The sequence below is a fragment of the Oncorhynchus nerka genome, linkage group LG12 (genome assembly GCF_034236695.1).
Source record: "Oncorhynchus nerka isolate Pitt River linkage group LG12, Oner_Uvic_2.0, whole genome shotgun sequence".
NCBI lineage: Eukaryota > Metazoa > Chordata > Actinopteri > Salmoniformes > Salmonidae > Oncorhynchus > Oncorhynchus nerka.
In genome coordinates this window covers 62998230-63016510 of record NC_088407.1, presented here as the reverse complement: position 1 = coordinate 63016510, position 18281 = coordinate 62998230, and the positions used below count along the sequence as shown (strand labels likewise).

Here is an 18281-nt window from a genome sequence, read left to right as displayed (position 1 = left end):
TTGAAAATGTCAGCGAAGACATTTGCCAGTTGGTCAACGCATGCTCGGAGTACCTGTCCTGGTAATCTGTCTGGCCCTGCGACCTAGTGAATGTTAACCTGTTTAAAGGTCTTACATCGGCTACGGAGAGCGTGATCACAGTCATCCGGAACAGCTGGTGCTCTCATACATGATTCTGTGCTGCTTGTCTCAAAGCACGCATAGAAGTAATTTAGCTCGTCTGGTAGGCTCGTATCACTGGGCAGCTTGCGGCTGTGCTTCCCTTTTGTAGTCCGTAATAGTTTGCAAGCCCTGCCACATCTGACTAGTTTCGAAGCCAGTGTAGTAGGATTCAATCTTAGTCCTGTATTGACACTTTGCCTGTTTGATGGTTCATCGGAGGGCATAGCAGGATTTCTTAGCGTCCGGGTTAAAATCCCGCTCCTTGAACGCGGCAGCTCTACCCTTTAGCTCAGTGCGGATGTTGCCTGTAATCCGTGGCTTCTTATTGGGGTATGTACGTACGGTTACTGTGGGGAGGATGTCATCGATGCACTTATTGATGAAGCCTGTTACTGATGTGGTATACTCCTCAATGCCATTGAAGAATCCCAGAGCATGCTGGTAAAATGGATTTAAGTTTCCCTGTATTAAAGTCACCGGCCATTAGGAGCACTGCTTCTGGATGAGCATTTTCTTGTTTGCTTATGGCCTTGTACAGCTTGAGTGCAGTCTTAGTGCCAGCATTGGTTTGTGGTGGTAAATAGACAGCTACGAAAAATATAGATGACAACTTCCTTGGTAAATAGTGTGGTCTACAGCTAATCATGAGATACTCCACCTCAGGCGAGCAAAACCTCAAGACTTCCTTAATATTTGATTTTGTGCACCAGCTGTTATTGACAAATAGACACAGACCGCCACCTCTAGTCTTACCGGAGGCAGCTGTTCTATCTTGCAGATGGAGCGAAAATCCAACCAGCTGTATGTTATCCATGTCGTCGTTCAGCCACGACTCGGTGAAGCATAAGATATTATAGTTTTTAATGTCCCGTTGGTAGGATAGTCTTGATCGGAGCTCATCCAGTTTATTATCTAGTGATTGCACGTTGGCTAATAGGACGGATGGTAGAGGCGGATTACCCACTTGCCGTCGGATCCTTACAAGGCACCCCGACCTATGTCCCCTATATCTCTGTCTCTTCTTCATGCGAATGACAGGGATTTGGGCCTTGTCCGGTGTCTGAAGTAAATCCTTGGCGTTTGACTCGTTAAAGAAAAAAATATTTTTCCGTGGAGAACAATCCACGTCCCGGGTGGCTCACATCTTTGGAAAATGTTCATCCCTTTCTCAGACACCGCCTGGCATGTACGTCCTGGATGACTGGGAGCTCACCCCCAGTGATGCGCTGGGACATCCGCACCACCCAATTAGCAAGGAACTGCTAGTCTCAACAGTCTGCTCATGTCAGGCCTGAGTACTGTGTACCCCGTGCAGCAACTGGAGATTGTAAGGATGGGGACCATATTATACATTTTTTTGGGGCAGTGAGGAGAGGAATTTTGAGATTCTCTGTATTGTACTGCTTCCATTGAAGGCCGAAATAAGCACATCTATACATAAGCAGACATTTGGTTAACACTACCTGGTAAACCAATTCATGCATTATTCAAGAGTCATCCACTCAGCTATTTGCTACGTGATTTGCAGTGCAGGTCACCTGACTCCAAGCAGATGGCGCTGGAGAGTAATGTATTGGGAGGATGCAGACAGTGGACTCCTGTTCCTGTTTGCTGCCTGCCTCGCTGCCCTCTACTCTGGGTAGTTAGGGGAGCAATTATCCATGGTGCACAGATTCCTCTGCTCTGGGGACTAGCTTGACCAGGCTTCACAGCTCCGCTTACTGTAAACAGGACTGATTTCATCAGCCCACCCTCTCATCGTGTCAACTACTTTTAGAGAGCTTATGTGTGTCACCAGAGTGTCGAAATAAACACAATCCTGAAAATCCTAAAACGTAATGCATGTTATCCAGTGGTGTAAAGTACTTTAGTAAAAGTACTTTAAAGTACTACAGTTTTTTGGGGGGGTATCTGTACTTTACTATTTATATTTGACTACTTTTACTTCACTACATTCCTAAAGAAAATGATGTACTGTTTACTCCATACATTTTTACTCTGACACCCAAAAGTACTTGTTACATTTTAAATGCTTAGCAGGACAAGAAAATGGTCTAATTCACACACGTATCAAGAGAACATCCCTGGTCATCCCTATTGCCTCTGATCTGGCGGACTCACTAAACACTTGCCTCATTTGTAAATGAGTGTTGGAGCGTGCCCCTGGCTATCTGTAAATTTAAAAAACAAGAAAATGGTGCCGTGTGGTTTGATAAATACAAGGAATTTGAAATAATATATACTTTTACTTTTGATAAGTAGATTTAAAACCAAATACTTTGGGACTTTTACTCAAGTAGGAGCGTACTGGGCGACTTTCACTTTGAGTCATTTTCTATTAAGGGATCTTTACTTTTACTCAAGTATGACAATGGGTACTTTCCCCACCACTGATGTTATCTCCCTTGCTGTCTTTTGTCCAGAAACAGGCTATGAATGGGAGGGCTGCCTGTAAATGGACTCACCAGGAGATGACATGTGTTGGTAAAGTAGGGGTATAGCTTTAAAACACTGATTATGGTTAACGTAGTAAGTTTACTTTCGGTTTTGGATACAATTGTGTGTGACGGATGTAACCGAACTATGAGCAATTATATTTTTGCTCCGTTAGCCCACTACTATATTACTACCTCCAATGATTTCCAGTTAACTACTTCAGTGGCATTCCAGACTAACTCGTCATTAGCAGCGGATAAGATCCCCAAATGTGGGAATTACCCCAGAATATCTGTAAATTGCTCTGGTCCTGGAGCTAGCAAGTAAAGGCTCCCTTGAGCCGTCCCGACTACGGTCTGGAGGCGCAGCAGGAAAGGTAACGCAGGTCTTCCTGTGAAGAGCCAGGTCAATATTGTGTACTGCAGGCTGAGGAAGCTGAAGGCCCACGGCTTGGAGAGCGCTAGGGAAGTTCTAGCCTAACCACTGGAGAGTCCAGCTGTGCACCTGCGTCAGTTGCATGGTGGGCCAGTAAAGATGCTTCTCTCTTGAGATTGTGTGTTTTGCCATGATTTATTAAAAGCACAGTGCAGCCACTGTTGTTTTTAGATATTTGATGTGGAACAGATTGCTGTAGCTAACCGTTTCATTGTTGTCTCAGCCCTTTGGATTGGATAAAGGTGGAGAGCTGTTTCCATTGAATATGTGTTGTCATTTCTGCTCAGAGGGCCTGCTGGATGAGTCGGACACTGTCCTGGCCTGTGAGAACTGAGGCATTATAGAGCAAGGAACTGCTAGTCTCAGGCCTGGCATAAGCAGACGGTTGTGTACTCTGGACAGCATTCAGCAACTGGAGATTGTTTAACTTAAGGATGGGGACAATCTTTTTCATTTATTTGTTTGGCAGCTATTAACTGTAGATGTAACCTAACACAGGGTTTATACCATTTGATGAAAGTAAAATGTTGTTTCTTCTGTCTCTGAGTTAATTGAGAAGGAGACTGAACTGATGGCTTTCCTACAGCAGATTGCTGATGAAGGAAAGGTGAGGTGCTGTATGTTGTTTACTGAGGACAAAATGTCTGGTGATAGTTCCAGAATATTTCCAATAATTCTGAGAGCACATAAACACAGCATAAGAAACCAAAATCTATGAGCAGCAGTCCATACTGCAGGTTACTTGACACGTCAGCACTGAATGATTGAATGTATATACTTGATTTGCTTGGGCCCAAACAGTAGCTGAAAAGCAAAACAAGTACTGCAGATCTACTACTTTGGTCGTTCACCTCATCCCCATTGAACCACTCCTCCCCTCTCCCTCTCAGGTCATCACAGCAGAAGCCATCCACCAATTCTTTGGGGAGCTGATGAAGAAGAGGCGACAGATGAACAGCTGATGTCATTCTGCCCCACGGTGTCCTGTTGTTTACTTGTGCAATTTTGTAATGTTACTTTGGGTTCATAGCAAAACAGTTCTGTCCACCAAACACCTTCTGCTTTAAATAACAGTGCTGCTATAAAATATGCTGTTACTGAGATTTATGAAGTTGAAAGTTTTGCCCAAAAAGTTGTTCTCGAATGGCTCTCCATGGATTTCAAATGGCGTTCCATGTCTCATGAGAAGCTGAAGTAGCATGCTGTTAGCAGGCTTGGAGAGATGCTGATGGAATCTAGTCATTTTAGTCATGGACTTACTGTTATTTGGTCAATTATGTCTTAGTTGTCATTAGAATTTCATAATAATGTGACACCTGATGAGGATGCACTGCCATTCATATTGAAACAGATCCAGTATGTGACCATTTCATGTTGTCACAAGCATTCCTGTTAATTAAACATTTGAATAGTTCATCCAGCATACTCCGTGACGTGATTGTGGCTATTTCTCCTCCAAATACCAGAAGGTACTTCTTTAAAAAAATATAAAAAAGTTTTAGCCCTTTTTCTCCCCAATTTTGTGATATCCACTTGGTAGTTAGTCTTGTCCCATCGCTGCAACTCCTGTACGGACTCGGGAGAAACGAAGGTCGAGAGCCATGCGTCCTCCGAAACACGACCCCCGCAAAGTCGCACTGCTTCTTGAACCAGAAAGTACTTCTTAGATGCCTGACTCATTGTTATTCTAGGTTGAACTCAATGACTTAACACAGTCTAGAATTATATTGAAGCAGTTTATTTCAAAGATGCCCAAGTTCATCACTGTTATGCACCTTTTGAGGTAACAGTAGAAAAATAGAACCAGTGAAACTAAATACAACTTAGTACAGGAATCTACAGAAGTGTTTATATAGATCAAACGAGTACAAAGTACCTGTTCAATTATACAATTCTCAACAAATAACCAATCACAGTTCCAGAGGGTTCAATTTCAAAAGGTACCAAAAAACCCACTATGTAAACAAATAATTAGCTATATGAGTTTTGCAAAGGACTATTTGATGCAGGTTGGTAAGCTTGTAGAAAAGGCTTGCATAGGATATCAGTCACTTCAACAAAAGCCCAGTTTGTGGCAGGGGAAGGCACTGACAGCAAAAAGAGAATGTGGAGGCTTTTTATTCAAAGGGAACACTGTCCTGGAAAATAAAGCAACTAACCAGATTCCTCATGTTCATGTTGAAGTTTAGAATGTTTTTCCCAAAGCAAACTGGATGGAACAAAAACATGTTTCTGCCCTGCAACTTCATTACTACATGGCAGAGTGAATATCTACAGATCATCTACATGTTCCTGCGCTAAAAATCCTGTGCTAGATTTAAAAATAAAATCTATACAATCGTGGTATTCTCACCAATAACAATATTAAACCATTTCTATAAAACAAAACATTTAAGAACAAAAATCTGAGTGATTATTCTTTCTAGGTGAAATGTGGTTCTAAACAACTTCACACTGTAGTCCTCCACAGCTACAAAACAGCTGAATAATTCATATAAATCCACTAAGATGTAATAACAAGGATTTCTGTTGTACAGTATATCAAATTATTATTTACAGGCAATGCTCAGGATTTCTGAATGGTAGAATGCAGGTGATGGAGGCCATACCATTTTATTTACTAAAGAATGATTTAGGTGTTCTGGATCCCTTTTGTTCTAAATTCATTTGTTCATATTCCCCCCTGCTCCCATGTGAAATGGATTGTTCCTACAGTGCAATGTTGCATCTTTATGTATCATGGGTTTGTCAGTTTGTCATAGGACAGACAGGTGTGGGTGATCTTACAGGCTCTGATGTGTGCACTTTGGTTTCTGTAGCAACAGGCCCGATAGCTCTCATTCAGTATGCCATAATCTCTGATGGCAGAGAGAGAGAGAGAAAGAGCAGGTCTTTGCAGGTCCAAGATTGGCCAAAAGGTGGCGTGATGGTGGTCACATTGAACAACCAAAATGAACATTAGACAGAGTACATTGGAATGGAGAGTGTGTGTGTGTGTAGAGGCTGTACAGAAGAGTCACACTGACAACTAGGAGAGCCAGTAGTGGCATCACGCTTGTGATGAATTCCGTTTGGTCACTTCAAAATGTGGATTAAGGCTTCTAATTGTTAATTCCATTGAAAGAGCAAGGTGGTTTCAAGCATATTGGCCATACCATTCTATGGTCGGTCACTGGTTAATCATCTCAGAGCCTCATGTTGATATGTAAATACAGACCTGATTAAAGATGGATACTGAGTCTACAGTACTGATACTGTTTAAACAGTTGCCTGGGAGTACGAAACCACACACACGTTCTGCTGAATACAAACATCTCCTGACGAGCGCGTTCAATCACACACCACTGTACAACAGTTGCCATGGCACCCTTATCTTTCCCAGTGTACCTCAGTCATCAACCTATGCCCTCACCCTCCTGTCTCATTCTGAAAACCCTAGGCTCATGCTTTTGTGAGAATATAAAAGCCAGAGACTGTGCAGAAGCAGCACTGGTGAGTTCTGGACACAAACAATAACCCAGAAGACGACAGCGGTATCCAGAGAGAACAATGACAGCCTCCACAGACCTACTCCCCATCTGATCCACTTCCTGCCTGATCCGAACCAGCCAGAGCCTAGTACTCATCACCAGGAAGGGGAAATCAAATGTAACTAATCAGGTGAGGTACGTACTGGAGGAATGCTACAGGAAGAGAGAGGAAATACAAATGAGTGGAGCAAGGAAATATAGACATTTTTTTACATAACTTTATCATGAAGATAACGCTGTTTGGAGCTACGTGCTGGTGTTCACTAGTTTATACTGAGATCCTATGTATATAAGTATATGCTGATGACTACAGTCCTTATGTATATTACATGTCCTCAGCACATATTTCAGCTATATTACACAATTGTTATGATCATAACACATCGTTGTTATGATCATAATGATATGATCTTCATTCCTGACTCCCACATCTAAGAGGTTACAACAAACCTCTGTGTGCAACAAGGCTCAAGGAAAATAGGCAAAACCCCTCCTAAACAGTACTGCTGGAATGATATTGTAAAACTGCAGCACTGAGGTTGGCTTCGGCAAGCTTCAATTCAACAGTCAGACTGAAACACTACAGTCACTGCTGTTTCTCTAACCTACAGACTAGATGCCGCTAGTCTGTAACAATCAGAGGAGACGTGAGGTGAAGACAGCACTATGTCATAACGGGAGGGCTGGAGGAGGTGGGATATTTACACACACAATCTATAAATAGAAATCATTAGCCAACCCTTCACACACTCATTAGTGTAGTGCTCTGATGTCCATGACTGGAGGTCATTTTCCCCACCTTTCCCTTTAGACAACTCAACCCCCACTCCTCTCCAGGGGTTAAAGTGCTGACTTCCTGTAAGGGTAGTCAGGCTTGTTAGGCGACCTGCGGTCTCTGTTAGCCTCCTCGCTAACACTATTTCTATGAAGCTGCTGGGCCCCTGACCCTGTGGACTCGCCAGTAACCCCCATCTCCTCCTGGGGTTCACTGTGGGCCGACGGCCTCTCCTCATACCCTTCTAGGTTTCGACTAGCGGAGCCCCACAAGTGGCCAAGGCCGTGAGTGAGGTCAGTCTCATTGTTTGATTGTCCTCTGGGGACATGTCCTGCCTTGGCATGGGAACCAGAGGGATTAGCCAGAGCTCCATTCTGCCGCTGAGGGGGCAGGCCCAGCACGTCCAAGCGCAGGGGGTCAGAGCGTGCCTCAGCTGTCCATCCCTGGGTGTCAGACACGTAGGAGGGAGGGAGGCTGCTGGAGGGGCTGTGGCTGTAGAGGTCTGGCCCTGCGAAGGGAGGAGCCAGGGGGTGGCTGGAGGTCGGGGTGGCTGGTCGGCAGGAGAAGTCGTAGAGGTCAGGGAACTCTGCCTGGGCCTCCAGCTTTGGCTCTGGAGCGTGCCTCTTACAGGAGTGAGTGTGGCCATGGCTGAGGCGAGTTGAGGGACAGGGTCCGGGGGGGAGGTGTGGGGTCGGGGTGGGGCCATGAGGGGGAGGGTTGTGACCGTCCCTGTTCCCCATACGGTGCTCCCTCAGGGTCATGACAGAGACACCCAGAGCGATGTCAGGCATGAACTCCTCATCACAGGCTCCATGCTCAGCTGGAGAAACAAAAAGAAGCACACAAACACAGCTAGTTAGAGCTATATACAAGACCACAGCACAATACACTTCTACAGCTACACTGACCAAATGCAATCCACACACACAGCATGACATGTGGACCTTCACCTGTGGTTCTGCGAGCAGGGCTCGACCCATGGCCTGGGGATTGGTGCAGTCTGGAGGTGGAGGCCTGGGGGCAGAGGGGTAGTCAGGGCTACCATGCTTGGCTGAGGTGTGGAGCTGGGTGCGGTTACAGGGGTAGGAGAAGGAGCGGGTGGGGGGTGGGATGGCCACACGGGGCCTCCATGCCCCCTTCAGCTGGGCATGGCTGGGGGTGGAAGGGGGGTGGTATGGGGGTGGAGGGGGAGGCAGCGGGGGGTGAAACCCAGCCAGGCCCTCCAGGTCTGAGAACATGCTGTCCATCGCTGGGCTGCTGTTGACTCGACAACGTCCTGCCTGGCGCAGGGCCAGAACCGGACTCTCGTCTCCAAAACGCTCCTCTGGGAAGAACTTGAAGGGGTTCTGAGAATAAACAAAAGATTTTGCATTGGTATCTAAATGGTCTACAACTACAATGCATACAAGTCATCAGCATAGTACACCAAGTCTATCAGTCTATAGCCTGGTTACTTTCTCAGACCTGGTCCTCCCTGTACCTGAGGGTGTTTCCCCTCACCTGCAGTAGCTCAGTAGCCCCGTCCGCCAGGCCAAACTCCCTCAGCACACGCAGCTGCAGCTCATAGCTGACAGTGGCCCCCTCGCCACAGTTGAGGGCGTAGGCCCTCTGGACCTGGTCTGTGTGCCTCAGCTCCTGTAGCCTCCGGATCATCTCCTTCACCACCGCCAGTCTGGGTACTGACAGGACACACACACAGAGGATTAGTGGACCATGTCAATGTTACTAATATGTTATACAAAATGGCTTCCTTATTGGCACCAGTCTTCTCCTTTAACCTGGGATCTCATTGGCCACCACGGACGGGACGGTGGACTGGTTGTTGGCCATCTGCTGATTGTTGATCATGTGACAGCACTGTGGCACGGCGTTGTTGACCATGTAGAGGGTGTCAGGCACGTTGGACATGCGCACCAAACGCAGACGCACCAGATCTGTCTGTTCCACCATCATCTCATCCAGCACAGACTGAGGGGAGGAGGAGACGGGTTAGGAGTCTGTACGACCTCGGCCTGACCCAAACCCTCAGAGATGAGATCGAACAGAGAAAACCTGCACTGCTAATCGTCATTAACCCCTCGATGCTGAGTGTCTTACCTTGGCTTCCTCTACATAGGGAGAGAAGAGGCGGGGCCGCACGTAGATGCCAGCGTTCTTCTGTCGCAACCAAGAATTGGCCTTGCCCCCATCTGTCGTGGGCAGCATGTCCGAGGGAGGGGTGCTGATCAGACCCCTCTTTGTCTGTGGACGGGAAGAGGAGGGGGGTGATTTAAAGAGAGCACAAAAGAACACACCTAGAGGGACAGGTCAGTCAACATGATAGATAGATTGATTGCACTTTATGTATTGACAGCAGAAACTGTATTGAAGCCAACATATGATGAATCATCCATGACTACTGACCGCGTCAGAGAGGATGTCGCTGTTGGCAGGGAGGATGTGCTCGGTGCGGATGAAGGGCAGCAGCGGGGATAGGATCTCCTTCAGTTCTTCCACATCCAGGTCCCTCCTCTTCACCCCCCGCTTGTTCACACTGTGGGCCGTCCCACTCAGCACGTTGGGCTCTGGGAAAAGAAACCAGACGCAAAAAACACACAGTTTGTAGTTCATTCTATGGTTAGGACGGCCAACATACATACTACACTCATTATTGTTTTATGATACAGTATTTTCAGTCGGGTTCAGAGCTACACAAAAACAAAATACTGCAATCTACAATTGAGGTGCCTCAGAGTCTCCCATTTTAAGGATAAAACGTGGCTTCTTTTATAGCCTTTTAGAGTGTATTTTCCCAGAGCCATTAGGGGGCCTGCTCTGAGGGTAATTATAGAGTGTATTATCTTACCCCTGTCTGCCATCCTCTTAATAAGCTGCTGCTCGCCCCACTTAACAACGTACTTGAGAATGTCCTGCTCACTCGCCTGTGAAAGGGAGAGAGGAGGGCAGGGGTGCAAGAGAAGAAGATTGGGGGATGGTGATAGGTAAGGAAAAGAGTAAGGACAAGGTTAAACATTGTAGTGAGGATGCTTGCATATGTGGTTGATGGTGTAGTTTTGGCTGAGTGTTATATTTGTCTGGTTGGATTACAGCGTTTCACCTCAGCCGTCCTGTGTGATACCCAGGGAGTTTGGCACAGCAGAGCAGACCAGAGCTCAGCTTCATTTAGAGTCCATCCTTGAAGGCAATGCCTCCAGGGAATGTTCTCACTCGGTCTGTGCTCCAGACTACACGTGTTTGGGTTTGTGTTTATGCATCTGCGTGCGTGTTGCCACTTCACTAAATAATTATATCAAACCAATCATACCCTAGCTGCCTCGCAGATTTACGTGAAAACTGGATGGTTGAAAATACGTAAAAAAGTGTTCTTATTTTGTCAGCCATTATAATCAAAGCACGGACAACAAATGGGTAATTTAGACAGGATAACATAATTGGTAAATGCATTCAGGCCAATCACACAGACAGCGGTAGTCACCTGCAGGTAGTCTGACTGGATGGCGGTGAGCAGGTGCTCCTTGCTAAGCTCGTAGAGAACGTCAGAGGTCACAACCTGGCTGAACTCCTCACACAAGAAGTGCAGGGCCTGGCGGTAGACCCACTTGGAGCCGTAAGGCTGAGAGCTCCACTTCAGGATGGGGACCAGAGAGTCCAGGGACAGGCTCTCCACCACAATGTCCTCACAGCCTGGGAGAGGAGACAGGAACACACACCACAGTGGTTAGATACCTCAGTCTAACACTCATATCACCGAGTGAACAGCCTCTTTAATAGCCTGGTTGTCCAGTCAGTTTGTGCTTCAACCAACTCCTCTGTGTGGCTACAGCACGTACAATATGGGCCCAGGCTACATTTTTTAAATCTCTTGTATGGGAAGTCATATACTGTTAGAATGGTGGTAAGAGTTTTAATGGGTGATTTAATTGAACCATAAATATCCCGCAATACAGTCACACAGCGGTCACTTCTGGAGCCATTCAGATGGCTGCAGTAGTTCCCCTCCTATTTACCACCACAGGGAGCACTCCCCTTCCCCTAAGCCCCCTGCACCACAACCCCCTCCCTGCGTTTTCTAAATCAGAGCACATACTAGAACAGCAGGCAGTGGTTTAACTCTGTTACACACAACCCCACAGAAATGCCTTTGATACCTTCATGTGCTTCAGTCACTCTACCTCCCATTCACCACACTGAGTAAACACAGCAGCCAGAGGGAAGTATGCTGTGCAGACACACACATCGTATAAGCACACATGCATGTGTGCACATCCACACACACAAAAAACATGGACAAACGCACACACACTCTCGTACACATGCAAACACACACAAATAAATGAAAAACGAATTAAAAGTCGCAGAAGGTTTATGAATTAGGTACCTGATATACTGTAGCTATTTGAACAAATCTGGGGTGAAAAGGAATTTAAGAAATGGCTATAGTGGTAATCATAGTAGCAATTGTAATCGAGATACAAGCAGAATAAACATCAAACAATCAAATCATGTTAATGTAGATAGGAAACTAGTACATGTCCACAAGGGCACATCAATAATTTGGCTTTCTTTTTGACAGTCAACACAGTGGAAATGATACCAGGCAGTGTGATGTCAGTGATAGAGCCACACCGTGTGCCTCTGAGATAGACAAACAGAGATACTGGTCTGCTTTAATGTGGCCCCTGCCCAGCCCTGACCCTGCTGCTGGCTCTGTATGGGTCTAGTGGAGCCGAGCAGCCTGCCCTGCCCTGGGAATAGCTGGGTTATGAGCTCTAGTACCAGCGCTCCTATGGGACTCTTATCTGTGGGCTGTGTGAGATCTTGGTGTCCACATCACCAACAAACTATTATGGTCCAAACACACCAAGACAGTTGTGAAGAGGGAACAATGACGCCTTTTCACCCTCAGGAGACTGAAAAGATTTGGCATGGGTCCTTAGATCCTCAAAAAGTTCTACAGCTGCACCATCGAGAGCATGGTTGCATCACTGCCTGGTATGGCAACTGCTCGGCCTCTGACCGCAAGGCACTACAGAGGGTAGTGCGTACGGCCCAGTAAATCACTGGGGCCAAGCTTCCTGCCATCCAGGACCTCTAAACCAGGCGGCGTCAGAGGAAGGCCATAAAAATGGTCAAAGACTCCAGCCACCCTAGTCATAGACTGTTCTCTCCACTACCACACAACAGCTTAACAGCTTCTACCTCTAAGCCATAAGACTCCTTAACAGCTAATCAAATGGCTACCCGGACTATTTGCATTGTCCCCACCCCACCCCCATTTTTACGCTGCCGCTACTCTGTTTATTATCCATGCAATCACTTTACCTTTACGTATATGTACATATTACCTTAACTAACCGGTGCACCCACACATTGAGTCTGTACCGGTACCCCCTGTATATAGCCTCCATACTGTTATTTTGTTGTTGCGCCTTAATTATTTGTTATTTTTCTATTTTAGTTATTTTTTTACTATAGTTTATTTTAGTAAATACTTTAACACATTTTTTTCAAAACGGCATTGTTGGTTAAGGGCTTGTATAAGTAAGCATTTCACTATAAGGTCTACTACACCTGTTGTATTTGGCGCATGTGACAAATACAATTTGATTTGATCTGCTGCACTACCATTCGCCTTTGAAACTGCTTTGAAAATGCACTCTGGGAAATTGACTCCTGCCCTCTTGCTTCGGCATTTAAAAGGTTTATTTCCCTTCAACTGTCACACACACTTAAACATACATGTTCCTACATGTTTGGTCCCTTCCTTTACTTTTATTAGCTAGGCAGAGATTCTAGCAGACCCCCACAGTGTTTAAAATGCAGGATGGAAATCGTTAAGAGGACAGATTAAGTTGAAACGTGGACACGGGCATTTTTGCCTTTTTATCTCCCATAAACAGTCTAGAAGAGGGAATGGATTCCACACTTCTCCCTCCCTCCCACTCTGTATCCCTCAGTTGTCACTAGTTACCATGGCCACAAAGTAAAAATTGTCTATATTCTAAAAATGTATGAAAACTAAAAATTTGCTTTTGGTTTTAATTTAAGGTTAGAGTCAGGCATAAGGTTAGCAGTGTGGTTAAGGTCAAAATGAGGTTTAAAATCAGATTTTAAGAATAGAAATAGGCGGGGTTTAGACATAATTATGACTTTGTGGCTGTGGTAACTAGTAACGACGTATCCCTTTCATTTTGTCCTTATCTCTGCATATTTCTGCTCGCACTCTGAGCAGAGGTAGACACATAGACAGACACACACACGTTCCTTTTGAAAGGTAAAGATTCCCAATTGGGGACCAGCAGCACATAAAAGCAGACGGCTCTGTTCTCTATTAGCCCATTAGAATTCACAGCACCATTCAGCCTTATAAAGAAAGCTTTGCACTGTTATTATGAGCCGGAAATTAGAATCAGCACTATATGTAATACTAAAGCCATTTCTCCCCTTCCTCCTTCCCCTCCTCTCTCCCTCCACGGGTGGCACTATGCATTCACTGGAGCCTAGTAGACTGACAAGAATATCAATACAATGAGTGTTATGGCAACCACATCTTTGACACTGCAATAAATGAGGCATTTTGTCTTGCTGTTTTTATTTGGAGCTCTGTGTTTATGGAACACAACATTTCCAGACCCACTTAAACATCAGCCGCACTCAGGACCTGTAAACACCATGCTGGACTTGAATCATGTCTGATTACTCAAGGACCTAGTTCTTTGCTGTCTCAAACAAAACAAAACAAAAAGGAAGGAGGAGAGACTTAAACAGAATGATGGGCTCTGCTCTGACTACCTGAGGTTTAAGTCCAACTTCTAAGTTAACTGATAAGCTGAAGTTCTGCCCAGGAGCAACTGGAAATCCCTCTCTGCTTGGAACACAAGTAGGCCCAAGGCTAATAAAAACACTACTGGACTGATATCTGTGGAGATTCAGTCTCGCTTGGTCCAATTGCATTAGGGTTCACTCACGTCATAGGTCAAGCTCTGCCTGTTAACCAGAGAAATGACTTGATCAGACAGCAATATCACAGACCAAGACTTATCCTTAAAGCATAACACAGCAGCTGACTGATTCTCCTAATGGAAGGCTGTTAGTCACACACAGGGCCGAGCAACAGCCTCGTAGATGCAACGCCAAGTTTACATTTCAATTCATATCCCATTCACTACCACTCTTAACACTTTCACATCGGCAAGCAGCTCTGAAGACTAACTGACTAACGTTATTTATTTCCTCCCAAGGTGTGCGGCAGTGTGGTCATTAATCGTATTAATCAATGACTAAAAAACTCACCGCACATGAATTATGATTGTAATGGGCCGTAGGTCTCCACAGATGAGTCATTACTCTCTCTCTCTCTCTCTCTCTCTCTCTGTGTTTGTGTGTGTGTGTGTAAAGAGAGAGAGGAAGTAGAGAGAAAATCTGCATTGTGTGCTGAGCCACTCATTATCATCACTCTCACTGTGCTTGAAAGGCTTTTAATGTCAGTTAAGTGAGAGTGAGTAAAAGAGTGAGTGATCTCCTCTGGCTAGGAGGCAGGTAGCCTCGTGGTTAGAGCATTGGGCCAGTAACTAAAAGGTTGATGGATCGAATCCCTGAGCTGACAAGGTAAAAATCTGCTGTTCTGCCCCTGAGCAAGGTAGTTAACAAACCCACTGTTCCCCGGGTGCCGACGATGTCATTTAAGGCAGCCCCCCACACCCCTCTGAACCACACCTCTCTGATTCAGACGGGTTGGGTTAAATGCAGAAGACACATTTCAGTTGAATGCATTCAGTTGTACAACTAACCAGGTATCCCCTTTTCCCTAATAAGCTTGATAATTGCTGATGGAGAAAGAGGCTGTCAGATTGACCCCTACATCTAGTGAAAGTGTACCCTGGCCTCAACCAGACGGAGAGGAAGCAGTGAAGTCACATAGAGGAGGAGAAGGAAGAGACTGCCAGATGACAGAGCTCCACCACAGCCCCGGACATCAGCATACCAATTGTCTCCTGAGATGGCTTGCAGCTATCCAGGTCTCTGACAGGCAGCTGAGGTCACTTAAGGTTGTCACATGGAAATCAAATCATGGGCCTTCCCAGCTCATTTGACACATGGGTGTATGTGTGTGTGTGTGCAATCATGTGTGTGTGCATGTTAAAAGGTTAGTGTGTCACTGAGAGGAGGATAACTAACACAGGAAAGAGAAAGAAAAAAAGGAATATGGAGAGATGAAAAGCAGGGAAGTAAATAGAGGGTTATAGTACAGACAAAATGAGAGGACCTTGATACTCAACATACACCACAGCCATTCCACACAACATGGGGTTTCATGGGAACTGATGTTGCTTCTCTGTGGGAGAGAGAGAGAGGTGATATAAATACCCTAGAGTAGGGGCTTGGCGTAGGGGGAGGGGAGGTTTGAAGGGATGACAGTTTGCCTGGTGCTAAAGCTGCTTTGGCGACCCTGAGAGTGACAACGCAGGGAGGGGGAAGGAGGATCTGGCCAGCTGTGTGTGTGATCCATCTCTTCCACTGTGCCTTCATAACCGGCAAACTGACTGCACTACTCCACTCCTCCAACCCCTTATCTATTCTCAAGTTTTCCACGTATTAGTGTTGTGTATTATGTGCAGTGACTCCATTTGTGTTCTTTGTTCTCTATGTTCTTTTAACAGTCACTTTGGGATTTACATGAAAAGCTTTATAAAAATGTTATTGTTATCAACATAATGTGTTTGTTGTCTGACAGATTGAGGTTTTAATCATCCCATTGTCTCTGCCTCTATGGCCCAGTAGTTTCCTGCGTGTGATGCTGCTGGTGACAGTAGCGTGACAGAGACCATTTCCACAATACACTAATCCCTAAATGAATGTAAGACAATCGTTATTGAAATAAAAAAAACGACTCATATTACAGAGCGAGCGGTAAAGCGTCATATGACTCCATTTTATGCTTTGTAGAACCTATAGATGAAACCTTATAGAGTCTTAAAGGAGATCTGGGTAAGGCCAAAATGTCACAAATGTTCCAACTTCAATGAATTATTTCTTAATTATGCTTTAAGATACAATGTTGTGAAAATCCCCCAAATCCTTGTCACGGGCGTCCTCCTCTTCATCTGAAGAGGAGAGGCGAGAAGGATCGGAGGACCAAAATGCGGCGTGGTATGTGTTCATGATGAAATTTAATAAAGAAAACACTGAACACCGAAACACACTATACAAAACAATAAACAAATGATGACCGTGAAGCTAAATGAGAACTGTGATGACACAAGCAATCAACATAGACAATCACCCACAAACAAACAGTGAAACCCAGGCTACCTGAGTATGATTCTCAATCAGGGACAACTAATGACACCTGCCTCTGATTGAGAACCATACTAGGCTGAAACATACAAATCCCCAAATCATAGAAAAACAAACATAGACTGCCCACCCCAACTCATGCCCTGACCATACTAAATAAATACAAAACAAAGGAAATAAAGGTCAGAACGTGACAATCATGGTATTTTTTTCTAGTTTCGTGAGGAAACCCTACACTTTGAGATTTACATGAAACGTTTTAGAAATAAACATTTTACTGTTATTAACATTTTGTGTTTGTTGTCTGACAGATTGAGGTTTTAATCCTCTCTACGGCCCAGTAGTACATCGTTTCCTGTCTGTGATGCTGCTAGTGACTGTAGTGTGACAGAGGCCACTTTCACAATACACTAATCCCTGTGCCTGTGTGATGGAGTGGGTGGGCAATGGCCATAATCAGGGACTTTACTACTGAATCTGTAATACAGTCAAAACCACACCGATCTCCAAGAGAGATGGAATGTAGCTGTTGAAGACAGATGGGCAAATTGAATCTTTTCACCCTCAGTTCTCTATATATCGATATTTCAAGGTGTATTTTGACGGAGGGGCAGGTTTTTCAAATAATTCAACCTGTCACTCAGCTGTCAGAGAAAGGTGTGAGGGGTCTCTGTTAGCAGAACACCACACATAATCATGACCACTGCCTAGCGGAGGTGAGAAACAACATACCTCCCATGTGTGACTTAGTACATTTATATTCAACTGAACCTCACAGTCATGAAGAGAGCAACCCCCCCTCAGGTTTAAAACACCATCTCTCATTGCAATGGCAGGTGATGGTAATAAACTGACAACAGCTCCGCTTTCGTCTCCATCTGACATTCTAGGGAGCTCTGGGGGTCAACTCAGAGTGCTGAGAGTGACAGCAGCCAGAGAGAGGGAGAGCAAAGGAGAGAGGGCAGCTGTCTTGTGATAAATAAAGGAGTGATGGAGCCCTGACAGCAGTGCTGGCTGGCTCTCTGCTCAGCAGAGCTGTGTATCAATAAGACTGTCTGTCACTGGAGACCTCTACAACCCCCTGCCTAGAAGCAATCCGTTACTGGGAGGGAGGGCAGAGAAACAGTCCTGTTTTTTTCCATTTAAACTGGCCTAACGTCTGCAAATGACAAAAACTTTACCAAAACAAGCAGGGAATTTGAGATGAGGATATATGGAGAATACAGCCATAGGAATTATAGTAGGGGTGGGGAACATACGGCTCTGGATCTGGGCCACGAGCCCATTCAATCTGGCCCACGGGAGGTTTGAGAAAAAAAATAAGAACACTATATATACAAACGTATGTGGACACCCCTTCAAACTAGTTGATTCGGCTATTTCAGCCACACCTGTTGCTGACAGGTGTTTAAAATTGAGCACACAGCCATGCAATCTCCATAGACAAACATTGGCAGTAGAATGGCCTTACTGAGGAGCTCAGTAACTTTCAACGTGGCACTGTCATAGGATGCCAACTTTCCAACAAGTCAGTTTGTCAAAAATCTGACATGCTAGAGCTGCCCCGGTCAACTGTAAGGGCTGCTATTGTGAAGTAGAAACAACGGCTCAGCCACAAAGTGGTAGGCCACACAAGCTCACAGAAC

At 45.3% G+C, this 18281-nt stretch overlaps 1 long non-coding RNA gene and 1 pseudogene across 1 annotated transcript; one reads left to right on the top strand and one right to left on the bottom strand.

Annotated features, from left to right (window-relative positions):
* Positions 1–2656: 2656 nt before the first annotated feature.
* On the top strand, positions 2657–4447 carry LOC115138987 (uncharacterized). Its single transcript, XR_003865049.2, has 2 exons — positions 2657–3640; positions 3924–4447. It is a non-coding gene; the product is annotated as an uncharacterized LOC115138987 (long non-coding RNA).
* Positions 4448–4755: 308 nt separating this feature from the next.
* Positions 4756–18281, bottom strand: part of LOC115138549 (BTB/POZ domain-containing protein 7-like) — a 50598-nt pseudogene continuing 37072 nt past the window's right edge.